Genomic DNA, 17288 nt, shown 5'->3' on the forward strand with positions numbered 1-17288 from the left:
TTTTTGTTTTTTTTTTTGCTGTACGCGGGCCTCTCACTGTTGTGGCCTCTCCCATTGTGGAGCACAGGCTCCGGACGCACAGGCCCAGCGGCCATGGCTCACGGGCCCAGCCACTCCGCGGCACGTGGGATCCTCCCGGACCGGGGCACGAACCGGCGTCCCCTGCATCAGCAGGCAGACTCTCAACCACTGCGCCACCAGGGAAGCCCAGAACTGGCTTTAATGTTCCAGAAATTTCAGGGTAGTCATAGAGTTTTACTCCTTTCAATTGCACACAATTTAACCCTCATCATCTACTAGTACAGTGGTTGGCAAACTTTTTCTGTAAAGGGTCAGATAGAAAATATTTTCAGCTTTGTAGGCCATGTGTCTTTGTTGCAATGATTCAACTCTCCTTTTATAACACAAATGCAGCCATAGACAATACATAAACTAATGGGTCTGGCTGTGAGCAGTAAAACATCATTAACAAAAACAGGTGGCAGACTGGATTTGGACCATAGGTAGTAGTTTGCCAAACCTTCTACTGAAATAGGAACACTGTAGAAATGTTTCCATTTAATATTTGGCATCTCCACAAAGCCTATTTTCATTTATTATCTAAGCATTCTTCTTTCTACAAAATGGTTAAGAATAAATATTAATCAATATATTTAAAAGGTTTTAACAAGATGGAAATTATATATTTTAAAGTTTAGCAAGTATCACAAATATACTTTTAACTTACAACAAAAAATTTTAAATTCTTAGAATTAAAAAAATGTTTGATGATGACAATTTGAAGATTATCCCATGAGTGATCTAATGAAAGTCACTTAAACTAAACACCTGGATTCATTAGAGAAAACAGTAGCTTCTTTTGGCAGGCACAGAAAATATTTCTTTGGGTTTTGTTGTAAATAGAAAAAAACTGTTTTGGAATTGAAGGCATAGAGAAGCATACCCTTTCTTTCTAGTCTATAAATAAATAGTAAGCTAAAGTTCAAAATAAAGTTAACAGTAATTAAAAAGATTATTTCTTTGTTTAAAACTATAGTTCAAATTCACAGTGAAATAGTAACCATAACACATTAGTTAATTAATCCAGTTAAAAATAGTTCTGGCTCACTGTTTACAAATCACATATAAAATAAGGAACCAACCAAACAAAAATATTTCCTTTATGAAGCTTCTTTTCTGCTAGGAGATATACATAATAATCGAGATAAATATATGGCATGTGGGGATGATTATAAAACATAAAATAAAAGGATAAGCCTCTAAGGATTATAGGGAGGAAGGGTACAATTTTATATATTCCAAGAGTCATTAATGAGGTTTCATTTGACAAAAGACCAGAAAGAATTGTTGCCTAGTTGTAGCTATATGGGAAAAAAGATTTGCAGGCGGAAGGTATGACAATTGTAAATGCACGGACATAGGAGTTTGCCTGATGTATTTAAGGAACACCTAGGAGGTCTGCCCATGCGATGAGAGTGGAGAGAAAAGTGAGGATGTAGTGAGGGCTAAGTTCAGAAGAATAAAGAGGGGCTCAGATCCTATGAGACCCTCCAGGCCTTTCAAAGGACTTTGGTATTTACTTTGAATTGGGAAGATATTGGAGAGTTTTGAGCTGACATTCACATGAACTGATTTTAAAGATTCTCCAGCAAAGCTAGAAAAAAGGAAATCAGTTAAGAAGCTATGAGTATTTAACGAGGATGTTACCAGTGGAGTGGTAGGAAATGATCAGATTCTTTGATGAGTAAGATGCACGATAAACCACACAACACATGAAAAACAGTACCAGTAATAATAAGGTTAATTGATAAAAGCACCTTAAAGTGGCAAGCACAGAAATTGCTCTTCATACTTATCTCATTGTGGCTGTTCTCCATTCTCCCAAAGGCTATTATGCTAAGTGAGATAGGCCAGTCACAAAAGGACATAGGCTATGATTCCACTTTTGTGAAATATCTAAAGTAGTCAAACTCATAGAAGCAGAGAGTAGAATGTTTTTTGCCAGGAGCTGGGAAGAGGTGGAAATGGGGAGTGAATGCTCAAAGGGTACAAAGTTTCAGTTATACAAGATATGTAAGTTCTGGAGATCCTATACAGCATAGTGCCTAGCACTAACAACGCTGTATTATAATAAAAATTTACTAAGATGTAGGTCTTATGTTACGTGTTCTTATCGGACACACACACAACACAAGTCACTAATAATAACAGTAAAATAATAATAATATTAATAATAATAATGACAAGAGGAAACTTTGAGAGGTGATAGTTATGTCTATGGACTTGATGCTGGTGATGGGTTCACAGATGTATACTTATTCCCAAGCTCATTAAGGTGTATCTACTAAATACGCTTTTCACATATCAATCATACCTCAATAAAATGGTTTTCTTTTTTTTTACAGGACATTAGCAGGAAATGTGACAAATCCAAATAAGTTCTGTATTTTAGTTAACAGTATTGTACTAAGGATGATTTCTTAAATTTCATAAATGTTTTATAGTTATGTAAAATATTAAAATAGAGGGAGGCTCTATGAAATGTTACCAGAACTCTGTACTAGTTCTGTAAATCTATAAATCTGACACTATCTCAAAAGTTTTTAAATGACTACTAAAAAAAGATAATAAATATTGCATTGCAGATACACCTTTTATGAAGAGATAGGTCTGGTGATTTAAATAATTTTTCATGTTTATTTTTTCATGAGTCCCATAACAAAAAAATATATATTACCCAAATATAAATTTACATTGACAATACTTTGATAATAGTAGACACAAAGTAAGACCTGGATTTAAAGACATTCCCTATGGTTTAAAGTTAATCTAGTAAAATACCAAGAAATATAAGAGTTTTATCACTCTTCTATTTTTCTTAACATCTGAAATTCAAGTTTGCCAACAGGGAGGGGCAGTGTGGTATTTGATGTTCAGAGAGTAATTTTTAGCAAAATATTATTCTAGAAATATATTTGACTCTCTTTTATGGAGAAGAATGTGAGTATAGCTCAAATATAAATATTATCAGTACATGCTAAAAGGGCAATTAGTATGTAGCTATTCCTAAAAGGATAAATTAATAATAGATATATAATATAATAAAGATTCAAAGTGTTGGCTATCTCGTGTAGCTAGTTTTTTAACTCTTCATACAAGACTCAACTGTTCTTTAAAGCTGACTTTCACATTTTATTTTCAAGTGGCATGAATCCTCAGATAACAATATGGATAACACAAACTCATGATTTTTCCATTTTAGAAACACCACAGAGATTACCAGGGGAGCATCCACAAGCTTGTTAAAATTTATTCAGTCTACCAATCACTACCTATAAAAACTGTGTTAAGTCATTATTCATCCTCTTCAGTGATTTCAGTTATTCTCAGTTGCTGAATGCAGAATTATAGTCTATTTCATCCACCTTTCTTGTCAATTTTGTTGTTTTCCCTGCTCAGCATCATGGTTTAAACTAGGCAATTTTTTCAACATTCAAATTTTCCTGCAAATTTCCTACTCCACACTTTATATTTTTGAAGGTTTCTATAAATATTTTCTGCATGGCTGTGAAGAAAATGGAAGACCACAATAAACATGTTTATCTGCTTTCACTGTGGTTAGGCAACTAGGAGCACCACTGAGAACATCTGCCTTACACAAACAAGAAAAATATAACTGAACATATGTATTTTCAAAGAATAACAGAAGTTTTGTGGATGGAGCCTATGCATTAGTGTTTTTTAAATGTTCCCTGGGAGATTTTTACATGCAGCTAAGATTAGTTCCATTGGTATATTTATGCTTTGACATGTGTCAGCAGGGCTCAAATGCTTTGGTCTCAGGACCCCTTTGAATTCTTAAAAGTTATTGAGAACCCCAACGGACTTTCATTTCAATGAATTATATGGCTCAGTATTTACTGTATTAGAAATTAAAACTGGGAAAACTTAAAGTTATTTATTCATTTAAAAATACCAGTAATAAACTCATTGTACACTAACAAAATAGCATTTTAAGAAAGCTAACTATACTTTACAATCCAGTAGAAATAGTGAGAAAAGTAGGCTTGTTTAAGATTTTTTTTTCAAATCTCCTGAATGACTGACAATTAGAAGACAGCTGGATTTCTATATTTGTGTTCACATTTAATCTGTTGAGGAGTAGTTTCTGGTAAACTCCACTATATATTCTTTAGAAAATTTGGGGGGAAAAAGCACAGCAATTATTCTTATTTTTAGTGAGATAATTTTGACCCTACACATAGCTGGTAGTTCAATGTACAAAGTGTTGCCAGAGCATGTCAAACGGTTATTGAATAAATATACTCTTGTTATTATTTTAGTTAATTGCCAGTGTAATACTTGAAAAGTAGTTATTGGACAGCATTTTTGGAAATACATTTATTGTATAAAGAGAGAGAACTTTATTCTTCATTATTACTTTATATACATATATTTTAATATTTAGCTTAAAATAATCTCAGTTCACATGTAAAAGAAGATTTATTGTGTTTATTGCATCAGATACTGTAATAACAGATAATGGAGTTAATGGACCCTCAAAGGAAGAGTCCCATGACAATTAAAGGAGATTGCTTAGACTGCTGGGATGGATCTTAAAGAATGAATAAAATTTAATGAGGGAAAGGAAATTGTAAAGGCTTCTGGGAAGAAAAAGTAGAAAATTAAGGCTTGGTTGTAAGAAAAAATATTATATTTGTGAAAATAATTACTTTAACATTCCTGATGTGGCAAGAGCTAGTAAGAAGACACAGTAGAACATATTCCATGCCCAAAACACAATGGAACACTAGAGAAGGAACTGAAGTGGGAGGGGATATTAATGGTTTTGCCTTAGAGAAAAACAGGGACAGAAGAATTTTTGATAAATTTAAGAAGGGAAAATTCTGAAAATGTTCACCTAAGACAGTGTCTGTAAGGATGCTCTTTTAGTTTACTATTCCTGCCCTAACAGATTACCACAAACTTAGTGCCTTGAAACAACACAGATTTATTATCTTAAAGATCTGTGGTAGAAGTACCTAAAATACATCATCAGGGAAATTCATTTCCTTGCCTTTTCCAGGTTTTAGAGGTGGCCTGAATTCCTTGACTCATGGTCTCTTTCTCCATCTTTAAAGCTCATCTCACTAACCTCTGCTTGCTTGTACATGTCCACTATGACTCTGAACTTCCTGCCTTCCTCTTACAAACCAGGATAATTTTCTCATCTCAGGATTCTTAATTACATCTGCAAAGTCCATTTTGTCATAGGAAGTAACATATTCACAAGTTTGAGGGATTAGGACGAGGACATCTTTGGAGGACATTGTTCTGCTTACTATCATTCCAAGCAAAAAAAAAATTTTTTTTTTTTTTTTTTGCAGTACACGGGCCCCTCACTGTTGTGGCCTCTCCCGTTGCGGAGCACAGGCTCCGGACACGCAGGCTCAGTGGCCATGGCTCATGGGCCCAGCCGCTCCGCGGCATGTGGGATCTTCCCGGACCAGGGCACGAACCCGTGTCCCCTGCATGGGCAGGCGGACTCTCAACCACTGCGCCACCAGGGAAGCCCCAAGCAAAAAAATTTTATGTATTCTTATTTATTCAAAATATAATTACCAAATACTTATTATTAGTAAATAACCAAGTATTATTAATGATGTCTACTGGGGTTTTAAATCTATATCTAATATTATTCCAAAGTAAAGTCTTATTTATATAAATAAAGGAATAACCAGTACTTTGTTTGAATTCAGAATGATGTCTTTTCCCACCCCAAAACACGTATGTAGGGAAACATCCTCATTGTATGAACCTAAAAGTAATGAGATGTATCAACTAATTGCATTGACTTTTACCACATTGCATTTGATGCATGACTAGCTGCAAACATGTGCGCTTTCAGTTTTATTTGCCATTTATCAAAATTATATTATGTGCAACAATAAGTTGAGGATATTATCAATTCATAAAAAATAAAAGGCAATTTAAAAGAGGCCTGAATTTATAATTTAAAAATTTAGAAAAAACTTGATTACAGAAAAACTTAAGAGAAATATATGAACAAAATATTTTAGTTACAAAATAAATCCATGAATAAAATATATGCAAAGCAGAAAATATACCGTGGAGTATTAAACACAAGTCCTTTGTGGGTGACATCTTCAAACCTCTTCCTTATTAGAAAATTATTCTTTTATATAAATGAACAAAAGTATTTCCTTTCCCCTGAAAAATGTGTATTATTGGTGGGTGGTAGGCAGTAGGGTGTAGAGTGACAAAATAAAAATGGAGAAGGCATGTAGAGGTTCATTTGCTTTTCCTCATATTATTGTTTGTTAACGGAAAAATATCCATTTTAAATAACATAGGTAAGAGTCATAATGCATAGATGTTATATGCATAGATAATGTGACAGTAATTTGTCTAATGTGATTCAATATTTTTATAGATTTTGCTCTAAATTTATTGTAAAATATTGGCTATATGTCCTGTGCTGTACAATATATCCTTGAGCTTATTTATCTTATACATAGTAGGTTATATTTCATAAGCCCGTAGCCCTATCTTGCCCCTCCTCCTTTCCTCTTCCTGCTGGTAATCTCCAGTTTGTTCTCTATATCTGTGAGTCCATTTCTGTTTCGTTATATTCATTTTTTTGTCTTATTTTTTGATTCCACATATAAGTGATAACATTCAGTATTTGTCTTTCTCTGTCTGACTTATTTCACTAAGCATAATACCCTCCAAGTCCATCCATGCTGTTGCAAATGGCAGAACTTCATTCTTTTTTATGGCTGTGTAATAATCACATATATATATGTATGTATATATATATATATATATATATATATATATACATACATATATATATATGCCATACCTTATTTATCCACTCATCTGCTGATAGACACTTAGATTGCTTCTATATTTGTCTATTAGTGTAAATTAGTGTAAATAGCACTGCAGTGAACATTGGGGTGCATGTATCTTTTCTAATTAGTGTTTTTATTTTCTTTGAATATATACCCAGGAGTGGAATTGCTAAATCATACAGTAGTTCTATTTTTAGTCCTTTGAGGAATCTCCATACTAAACAAATATCTCTTTTTTTGCACAAAGTAAAAGTTTGTTTGCTATAATTTTGATTATTTAGTATGTTAAATTAGATCAGTTCTATGTAGTGTTTTATTTAGAATATTTAATTATAGATTAAATATGAATGAACATAACTAGGTGAAAGGAAGCTTAATATTACTATGAAATACACTCCAGTAAATCTGAAAACAAGTGCATTACAAGCCCATCATTATTCTTTCAATAAGTAAAATTATTGCCAGAAATATTGAACTCTGAGAAGACAAATGCAGCAATGATTAAGTGGAATCATATTATAAAATTGTAAAAAATGGTAGTCATTATATTATTAAATATTTTGATTTATTAGGCTATATCTAAACAATATCATTTTAACATATAGGTGTGAGAAAATGTTTACTAATGAGAAAATGTTTAACAGGAAAATTTATATACTCAAATGCCTGTAGACATGGATATTAATTCTGTCATCTATGCTGTGATAAAACAAAATAGTAGTTAATTTTTGAGTTCTTAGTGATTTTGATCCTATTTACCATTTGCCAACTCTATCACTTTAACTGCTGCTATTTATCCATTAGTGGTAATGTTGCGGACAGATTGGGGCTACTTCCTTTTATCCATTTCATTGTTGGAAGGCTCTAAAATTGACTTTGGCCCCAAAACATTTTAGAAGATGGCTTGTTTGAATGAATTCTTATGATAACCAGCAACCTGGGAATCATTGTTTACATAATAAATCCAGAGTTACACTTTTGAATGAGAACATTTTGAGATCAGAGGCAAGTACACAGCCCAGATAATCTAGTATGTGTTTTTAAGTATCCACATGAATATAAGGACAGTCTATAAGTCTTACTTTCATTCATATGTAAAGAAATATATTAATTTAATCTATTAATAAAATTCAGAGAATCAGCTTTGGATTAATTGTGTACATAATATATTTACTTGGTAAGAAATCTTATCTACAAATTAGATATGCAGTGTCTTCACTTATTTAAATCTTAATTCATATAAGAGTAGCAGATACTTATTTTGGTTACAAATTTAAGTGTGCAAGAAATATACAATTCTTTATTTTTCTATAACTAAATGTATCCCCCTTTTCTCCTGAATTCAACAGGGGAACAAAATTTAATTTACTCTGAGGCTTCATTTATGTTCTATGACCAAAGACAGTAATACTTAAGTGCCAAGTCGTGGGTGTGGGGTAAAAATAAATGTCTTTTTATTTTTTTACTAAATATTTGGTTTTTATATAAATAAAGGTCATAACCACACTGTTGACATGTATTGCTGTCATAATGCAACAGTTCATGTTGTGAGTCCGCAACAGTTCATGTTGTGAGTCCACAACAGAAGTCATCTGTCATGGAACAGGAAACAAAGTTGAAAAAGACCGTATTAAAACAAAACTACGGGACTATCAGGTCGGGATTTTAAGTAGCAACAGACATATTCACTCAGCTCCTGAGTATTTCACGTTTTACAGTACACATTAAAATGATTCCTTCCATCAACACTATAAATTCAAACTGTCATATGTTTATGCATTTTGCAAGTTACATTGATTTAATGGATATATGGGAGCGAGGCTCAGAACATATCCCAGTTTGAAGTTTACATCACCCACATGCTTACACAAACACAACGTGTTCCGTTTCCTTCCCCGATAACATTTGTCGGTTATTTTTTCAGTTTTTTTCAGCTTCTTACCCTAAATATGTTAATTTAAAGCATTTTTCAAATTTAGAATTATAGAATTATGTGAAAGCTGAAAAAATTTGGTTCAATCAGAATTTTTATCTTTTGAGGAAGCCAATACCCATAGAGGGAAACTCATTTGCCTTGGATACATTATTCTAACCTTCTTAGATCGTCAATTACTGACAAAACAGCTAGTGGGTTGTTTTCAGTGTCAGGTTTTTGCATTTTTTAGTTATTTATTACATGTAGAGAAATTTATGACTTTCAATTTTCGCTTGTAAAACTCATACATAGTTTGCATATACAGCGTCCTTAAGAGTAATTGAGCATTGTATCACGGGTATATGCATATGTCCAAACTCATCAAGTTGTATACATTAAATATGTGTAGCTTTTTGTAGTACAATTATACCTTAATAAGGCTGTAAAAAAAGAGTAATTAAGCATGAATGATTCATTGCTTTTTTTCACTGAATAATATTGATGGTGGTGTGATGTTTATATTTATAATTAATATTCATTAATTATAATGTGGGATTAATTTCATTAATAACAATCAAAACTAAATTTCTGTTAAAACAGACACATTTAAGTTACTTTATTTCATTTCCTCTGATACCATTTAGTTTTAAGTAATCTTTGAGTTTGGTTTATTTGCTCAAAAATAATGTTTGTGTTTTAAGCATATCATAAGTTGCTTGAATTTTATAAATTAATGAAAGAATATGAAAATTGAATGTAATGTGTCCATGCTGCTTTATTTTACATAAAAATAAAAATGCACAATTATTCAAAGAGCCACCTTTTAAAAATGTACGGCTCTTATATTATCACGATCTGTGTTTTTAAGTCTACAAAATCTGAAATCCAATACTTTTATAAATTATGTTTGGAAACTCTTAGTTGAGCTAAACTGATTCAAAATATTCTTTTATGCTTTCTTCAGAGTTTAGTCACTGTTAAGTGGAAACTGTTTCTCTAATAGAGACATTGAAAGTAAAGACTTGTATTTTTTTTATTTTAATCAAGTTAACTATTCATTTTTAGGCACTCAAATTTACTTTTTCTAATTTTATAAATTTTTTTAATGATGAGCTAAGTCCCTGAGGTGCCAATGTCAGACTCCTAATAAAATAAGAATAAAATTAGGCTCACATATCCTCTCAAACTGTAAGGTATGCAATACTTATGCAAGTGCGTGGCATAAAATATATGTTTTATAAAAGGATACTCAATCATTCAGTGGAAATGCTTGTCCTTTTTACATATTTGCTTTGAAAAGCAACAAAATAAAGATGATCTAAGAATTCTCCTCTTGCTTTAAAAGGTTTAACTCATTGATAGTAACTGACAGCAAAAAGAAACAAAAATTTAAAAGGGATTTCTCTATAAAAGTAAGTAGGCATAAAGAAATATCTGTTGTGAATTAGGCATGTTGGATTTCCTAACATTGATTTTATATAATAAATATAAGTATTAATATTCCAAGTTATTGTAAAACAAATTCTAACTCTAGTGGATTATTATCTTTCAGGTACTTAAATAAGCTCCAACCATGACACACATGGATATTTTGGACTGTTTATCTGTGTGGATACAATATATCTCATGGATTTTTATATACTACCATTTATATACAGCCTTTAACTTAATGAGCCACAGAAGCCTTTTACCTTAAATTTAGTTTGTATGTTATAGAATGTAACTCAACTGAAAATTGCTTTCAGGATGTATTCAAAGTACCACTGTGCATGCAGATGATTTTTACCATGATGTTTTTCCTTAACCAACTGGCTAATAAAATCCCCCATTTTAACAAACACATTTGATGTAATAAGACTTTCTTTAACAATATAATATAATATTTTTTCTCGCTTATGTTTCTGATATAAAACAATCTTTGGAATAATGGAATAATTTTTACTCACTGTGGGAGGATCTATTGCATTCTCAGTAAAAGACTCTTATTTCTTATTTATTTAACTCACAACTGATTAACTTAATGTTTACTTCCATTTATGCTAGCTTGTGGCCATCTCTCTTTGCTAGATTGTTTTACAGATGACAGATTAACTACACACTTTAGGTTTCCAATGTTTATTCTCCTTCTGCAGTTGGGCAGTTTTTTCATGTAATAAATAATGCCTGCTAATCTGACATCATTACCCAGTTTTCTTTCATCATAAATAGCAAAAATATTCTGTTTCAAAAATGCCATGCATACTGTATGAAGGACAGGTCACTGTGAGAAGGTCCTGGGCAAAGGCACTTTTGGAGGAGCAATTAAGGAGAATGTTTCTAGGCACAAACATTATTGATACCTTTTAAGATTTGGAGAATTTTTCACTTTTACTCTAAGAGTGTTATCTAGTGAATACAGAATGTAGAGTCTTGGAATTTTTTCTTTTTTTTAACAAAAATATAGTCATTCAAATAATTAGGTAGGTAAATATAGCTATAACCTAAACCACTGATTATTTTGAGAATAAATTAACCATTATTTTGTTGTAAAGACAAGGTGAACATAGGATACACCAAAATGGGACTAAAATATTTCCTGGGAAGGGAAGTAAACTTAATTAAAAGAACAAGTTGTAGAACTATATGAGGTTTTAGAGAAATTGTAGATCATTCTGTATGTTTCGACATAGTATGATGAATAAGAGAGGATTGGAGAAGGAAGAGGGGAGAAGTGACATGAAAATAAATCAGACTAGATAGATAAGTTCATGTTGTATTTGTATTTTAATGTTAATCTCTGAGCCATATACCTCTGCTATCCTGATCCTCAAAGATAGAATTGGTTCCTCAAGAAGTTGAATAGGAGTATGGGAGATACTAATCTTTTTGATGTAAGTGTCAAGAAAACAATTCCAAAAAATTCATCACAGCTGGGTCCACTTCTGGTCGAGTTATGCTGTTGTACACAAATTGGAGTGAACAATTTTTCCAGTTTTCTTTTTTCTTTAGAATCAATTTTATTTATTTATTTATTTTTGGTTGCATTGGGTCTTCGTTGCTGCATGCGGGTTTCTCTAGATGTGGCGAGTGAGGGTTACTCTTCATTGCAGTGCTCAGCCTTCTCATTGTGGTGGATTCTCTTGTTGCAGATCATGGGCTCTAGGCACGTGGGCTTCAGTAGTTGTGGCACGCGGGCTCAGTAGTTTTGGCTTGCAGGTTCTAGAGCACTGGCTCAGCAGCTGAGGCACACAGGGCTTAGTTGCTCTATGGCATGTGGGATCTTCCCAGACCAGGGCTCAAACCTGTGTCCCCTGCATTGGCAGGTGGGTTCTTAACCACTGCACCACCAGGGAAGTTCCCCAGTGTTCTTTTACATCTGCTCTGGGAACACTTCTTTGGAAATAAACCTACATTGAAATAAAAAAAATTGGTAGATATATACAGTCTTCTTTAGTGTGACATCAGAAAGGAAGTAGGTGTCAAATAAAAACATCTAAGAGGTGGGATCAGGTAAGGTATCCCAAACAAATTCATTGCAATGATATTCAGTTTCTCTGGTACAAAAAGACTTCATTAAATCGCTCTTGGAGAGTTTCAGTAAGCTTTAGAATATTAAAACCTGCAAAGTTAGCAGTTAAAAAGGAGCTGTGCATTTATGGTTTCACACTTTTCCTATTTCATGTTATGCTTTAGTATTATATATATATATAAAGAGATATCTATCAATCTGTCTATATCTTCAAAAGTTCAACAATCAAGCATATAGGGGAAGAATGTCTCTTTCCTTATTAACTTTCTTACCACCCCCAACGATTTCCCCTTAACATAGTATTAGAGTATGTTATTGTAGTTAAACAAGTCCATAAAAGATGAAGATATTCTTTTAAACTAAATTTTAGGGTATAGATATACAAAATAACTATACATAGAAAAAATGAATTTGTTAAAACCTACTTTGAAGATGTAAATAATAAATTATATCTACTATTTATGGTAATTGGCTGTTAATAAATTTGGAAACTTTTTTGAAAGTATATGGACTCCTTAGTGAGGTCATTAAAATAGGTTACATATACCTATTTTTTACAAATACCATTGGTGTCCTCTAAGCGAGCAGACAGATACCTAAGTACAGGACTAAAATATATATTTGTTATGTGTTATATTAAAATAATGATAAATGTTAGAGATAATGTTGAAGATATCCCTCCTCACCATTTGTAGGAAAGAAATATTATTTAATACTGCCTCCCAGCTGTGACTAAAATATAAGATGTTCTTCTTTGGTATTAAATATTCCTAATTTAATGTGAATAGTGTCTACTATCACTGAAATCCCCTGGTCAATATAAATACATATTCTGCAAAAATAAATAAGCTTTGAAACTAGTACAGATTCAAAAAAAAGTGTCCTCCAGTGCTTTCTTTCCAAGTTATAATCCTTTTAATACTTGATTTAATGTATATATGAACAAATATATAACAAATTTAGAAGTCATGTGAGAATACAATTTAATAAATGGAAAGCAAAGTATCTGAAGAATGTAGAAAACTCTATGCTTTACAAAAAATAAGTTAAAGTATATGGTTTTGGCATGTTCATTAAAGTAATAATATCAAATGATAATAATGATAAAAATAACCCATGCAAAAATATATAGATGTTTAGAAACAGCTTTCATTTTTCAATAAAAAGAAAAATAAATACAAATTGAGTATTTAGATATGTCTTTCATGTTCAGATAATTAATTAATTTAATTCATATAATTATTGTCAGACAAGTAACTCCACTTTGGAGATAAGGAAACTAAAGCAAAAAAAAAAAAAAAAGAAGGAGTTACTTCTAGAGTTATATAATCCCCCACTGATAGCTCCAGGATTCAAAATAACCAGATCCTTGGTAAGCCTCAGAGATATGTAAGTAAGTGACCGAAATATAGAAAAACATAGATGTTCATAGCACATTAAGTGTAAACTAACTAACCGATAAACCTAAATATGAAACCTAAGAAAACCTTAAACTTAACATTTAACTGCCAAATAAATAAGGGAAAGAAGTACAGTAAATCTATTACATTCCTCAGAGTCAACTTCTTTGGATATTAATTTTACTGGTTTCCAGCAGACATGCATTCAGCGAGGGAAAAATGGCCATCTTGCAAATGCACAAATGACATTGACGATTTTTAGGGCTCCCCTCTGAAAGACAATTTTCTCTAGTTGTCAAGATATGATAAACAGTTGTGTTCAGACCTGCATTTGCACCTAAGTAATTATGAACTCAATGTCAAATTTCAAAGTTGGGCTAAATAATGAAGTTGAGGGAAGTTTTACAGTTTTTGTTATTGTTTGGTTTTGGTTTTGGTTTTCAAAACGTAGGCATATTTATACAACCTTTTCTTTCATTGCTTTTACTACTTTAGTATCCAGGTTTCTGAACAGATATCTACAACTTTTGACATTTATGTGAAATGGAGCGTTGCTTTTGTAAAATTAGAATCAATATGCTATATCAAGTGCTGAACAATTTTGAAGACATCTGTGCTTCATTTTCTATGGCTTATTTTGATGTCTACTGTTAAAAGTCACTTATGATTATACACTACAGAAACTTATGGATAGTTATTTCTTTAGGTGGAAACACTGTGGGAAAAACCTAAATTCATATTCAAAATTTAATCTAAAGTATTAATATTTTTATAAAAATGATATAGGATAATTGATCAAAATCCACAGAAGTCCTTTTGTTTCCCATGTCTTTTCCTAAGAAAAGTTTAACAAACATTAATGTACTTAACCTTTCATTTTTTTTGCTTTGCCTAAAATATAATTTAGTGAGAGTGCTAACCACCATGATGGTGGTCAGCAGATGATGTATTTCATGTATGTGCATAGCTCAAATGGTCATTAGAACACTACACTAAAAACACATGTTTAGGTTTTCTTCTCATTCTCTTCAACTTTCCTTAACATGATGGAAATTTGAAATCTATATTTCTTTTTATATTGCTATCATTATAAAGAAAATAAGTTTAATATAATTTTCCTTTTTTTGGGTTATTTGTTTTAACACATATTGGACAATATTTATAAGTTTATATTCTAGATAATATGCTAGTATGTATATACACACACACACACATCTATATATATATATAGAGAGAGAGAGAGAGAGAGACAAGCTGTAGTTCCTGTTTCAAAAGAGGCCTATGTTTAAAGAGAAGGTAACTTTTCAGCTGGAAAAGTGAGAAAAAAAGGACCAACTTATGGAACACCAACTTTTCAAAGAGATCAAGTAGGTCACAAATACATTAGGTGGTTGAAACACAGAATACATACAGTAAGACAAGAGATGATAGACATAAAAATACCAAGGAAGATCTAGGTAAGTTTTGGTACCATGTTAAGTGGTAAGAATTTATCCAATAGGCTAGATTTTGTTGATTTTAACCGTTTATTTTAGAAAAGGAATTTCATAATTAAATAAATTTAGCTTGGACACCTCGAAATATCCAAAAGAGGGATAAATGATGTAGTGTGTCTGACACTTATTCTATTAGAGAACACTTAAAAAAATCAATTAAAACAGTTTTGTTTCATTGAACAGGTTTGGGAGCAAATAATCAAAACATGGTTTTACAATATAAATCCTGGGGCTTCCCTGGTGGCGCAGTGGTTGAGAGTCCACCTGCCGATGCAGGGGACATGGGTTCGTGCCCCAGTCCGGGAAGATCGCACATGCAGCAGAGCAGCTGGGCCCGTGAGCCATGGTCGCTGAGCCTGCGTATCCAGAGCCTGTGCTCTGCAACGGGAGAGGCCACAATAGTGAGAGGCCCGCGTACCGCAAAAAAAAATAATAATAAGTAAATAAATAAAAGAAAATAAAATATAAATCCTGGAAGACTTGAACAATGAAAAGTATATAGGCCAATTATATGTTGTTATTGTTTAAACACTTACCCTAGAGTTGAAAGTTTTCTTTTACTACTGAATCTGGATATAGCTTGATTACTTCATTAGTAAATACAAACAAATGATGTATATGGTATTTACAAGAGTTTTTGTGAGGCTTTAGATATGTAGCAATTTGAGAGTCTCTACATTTCACTGTCAGGGTATAGGATATTCCCCATTATTTGGAAAATTGTTTTAGCAAATGGTGAATGTTAGAATAAAAAATAAAGTAGAACCACAAGTAATACTTACAAATAATTTCCCATCCTTGGTTGAAACCAGCATTTTATCTTTAACTACATCAACATTGCATGATTTAAAGAAACTTGGCTTGGGTTCCCTGCATTTTTCCTAGATCACCATCTCTTTTTTAACTCTTTGTTCTGTACTCAAATTGGGAAGTTAGTTTCATAATCTATTACACTTTTCAGATATTCCTAAGAATAATTTAAATTGTAAATGCATTTTAATTTTTTAAATGCAAATTCAACCAAATTTGAAAACTGGCTGAGTCAAAAAAATTTGAGCGGGTAAACAGATATTCTCCTATCAGGGTCATTGGTTCAAATCCATGCCTATCAATATCTGTTATTAGATAGAAAATTCAGAAATACATGGCATGTACACTATGTGCTTGCACTTTCAATTCCTCTCTGGCCTTGCTTAACCCAGAAACTTCTCATATATTTTTCATTTGGTCTACTTATATCTAAATGCATTATGTCTGCTAGACTCTTCTAGAATGTTGTTTCTGAGTTATATTATTCTACTATAAAAATTAGCATAAAATACCATGATATATAGTAAAAATTGCCACCTTAAAAAAATCAAATAAAAAGCTATTGTTTTTTGCAAATTTTCCCTTCATATTTAATCATACAAATTTATTTGTGTTTGCTTTACTCTCTATAGTTTTACCTATATTTTCCTTTGATCGTTATTTGTATCAAAATAGAAATATGCCTTTGGTATTTTCCTGGATAGTCTTAGGAATTAGCAGGGACACAATAGATGTTAATTTATCCACAAACACCAAGTGACATTTGCATCAAATTAGAGATACCTTAAAATAATGACACGACAAAAAAACACAAAAACATGACATCACTTTGAACTAAACCCAAACATACAGCTGTCTGCCAAATTTGTGTTCAAATATAAGTTTTAAAATGTTCAGCTTCTGAACATTCTAAACACTCAAGGCGCATGTTCATAAGTACTGATATTTTAGTCATTTACTTATGAAATAAATCACAGTGATGATTTAAAATAGGTATTTCTGATATAGATATACCATCTTTGAATATTGCTGTCCTCTCCAGGAATAGGTGTCAGAAAACTAAGACAGTTTGCCAACCTTAGATATTCTTGCTCAAATATTCAAACGTCATTCATTCATTGATTATGTTTCTACTGTATGTGGCAAGAAGTGATTGAAATCTAATGCTCATTCTGTTTGCCACACAATGCTGTGATCAGGTCATAATTTCTGGTTTACATAAATTTGTCCTGTTTTTTAGTATATACTATGCTTCCTGCTTACAAATGTATGGAAAATTAT

This window comes from Neophocaena asiaeorientalis, unplaced genomic scaffold (genome assembly GCF_003031525.2).
Source record: "Neophocaena asiaeorientalis asiaeorientalis breed wild unplaced genomic scaffold, Neophocaena_asiaeorientalis_V1.1 scaffold175, whole genome shotgun sequence".
Classification (NCBI taxonomy): domain Eukaryota; kingdom Metazoa; phylum Chordata; class Mammalia; order Artiodactyla; family Phocoenidae; genus Neophocaena; species Neophocaena asiaeorientalis.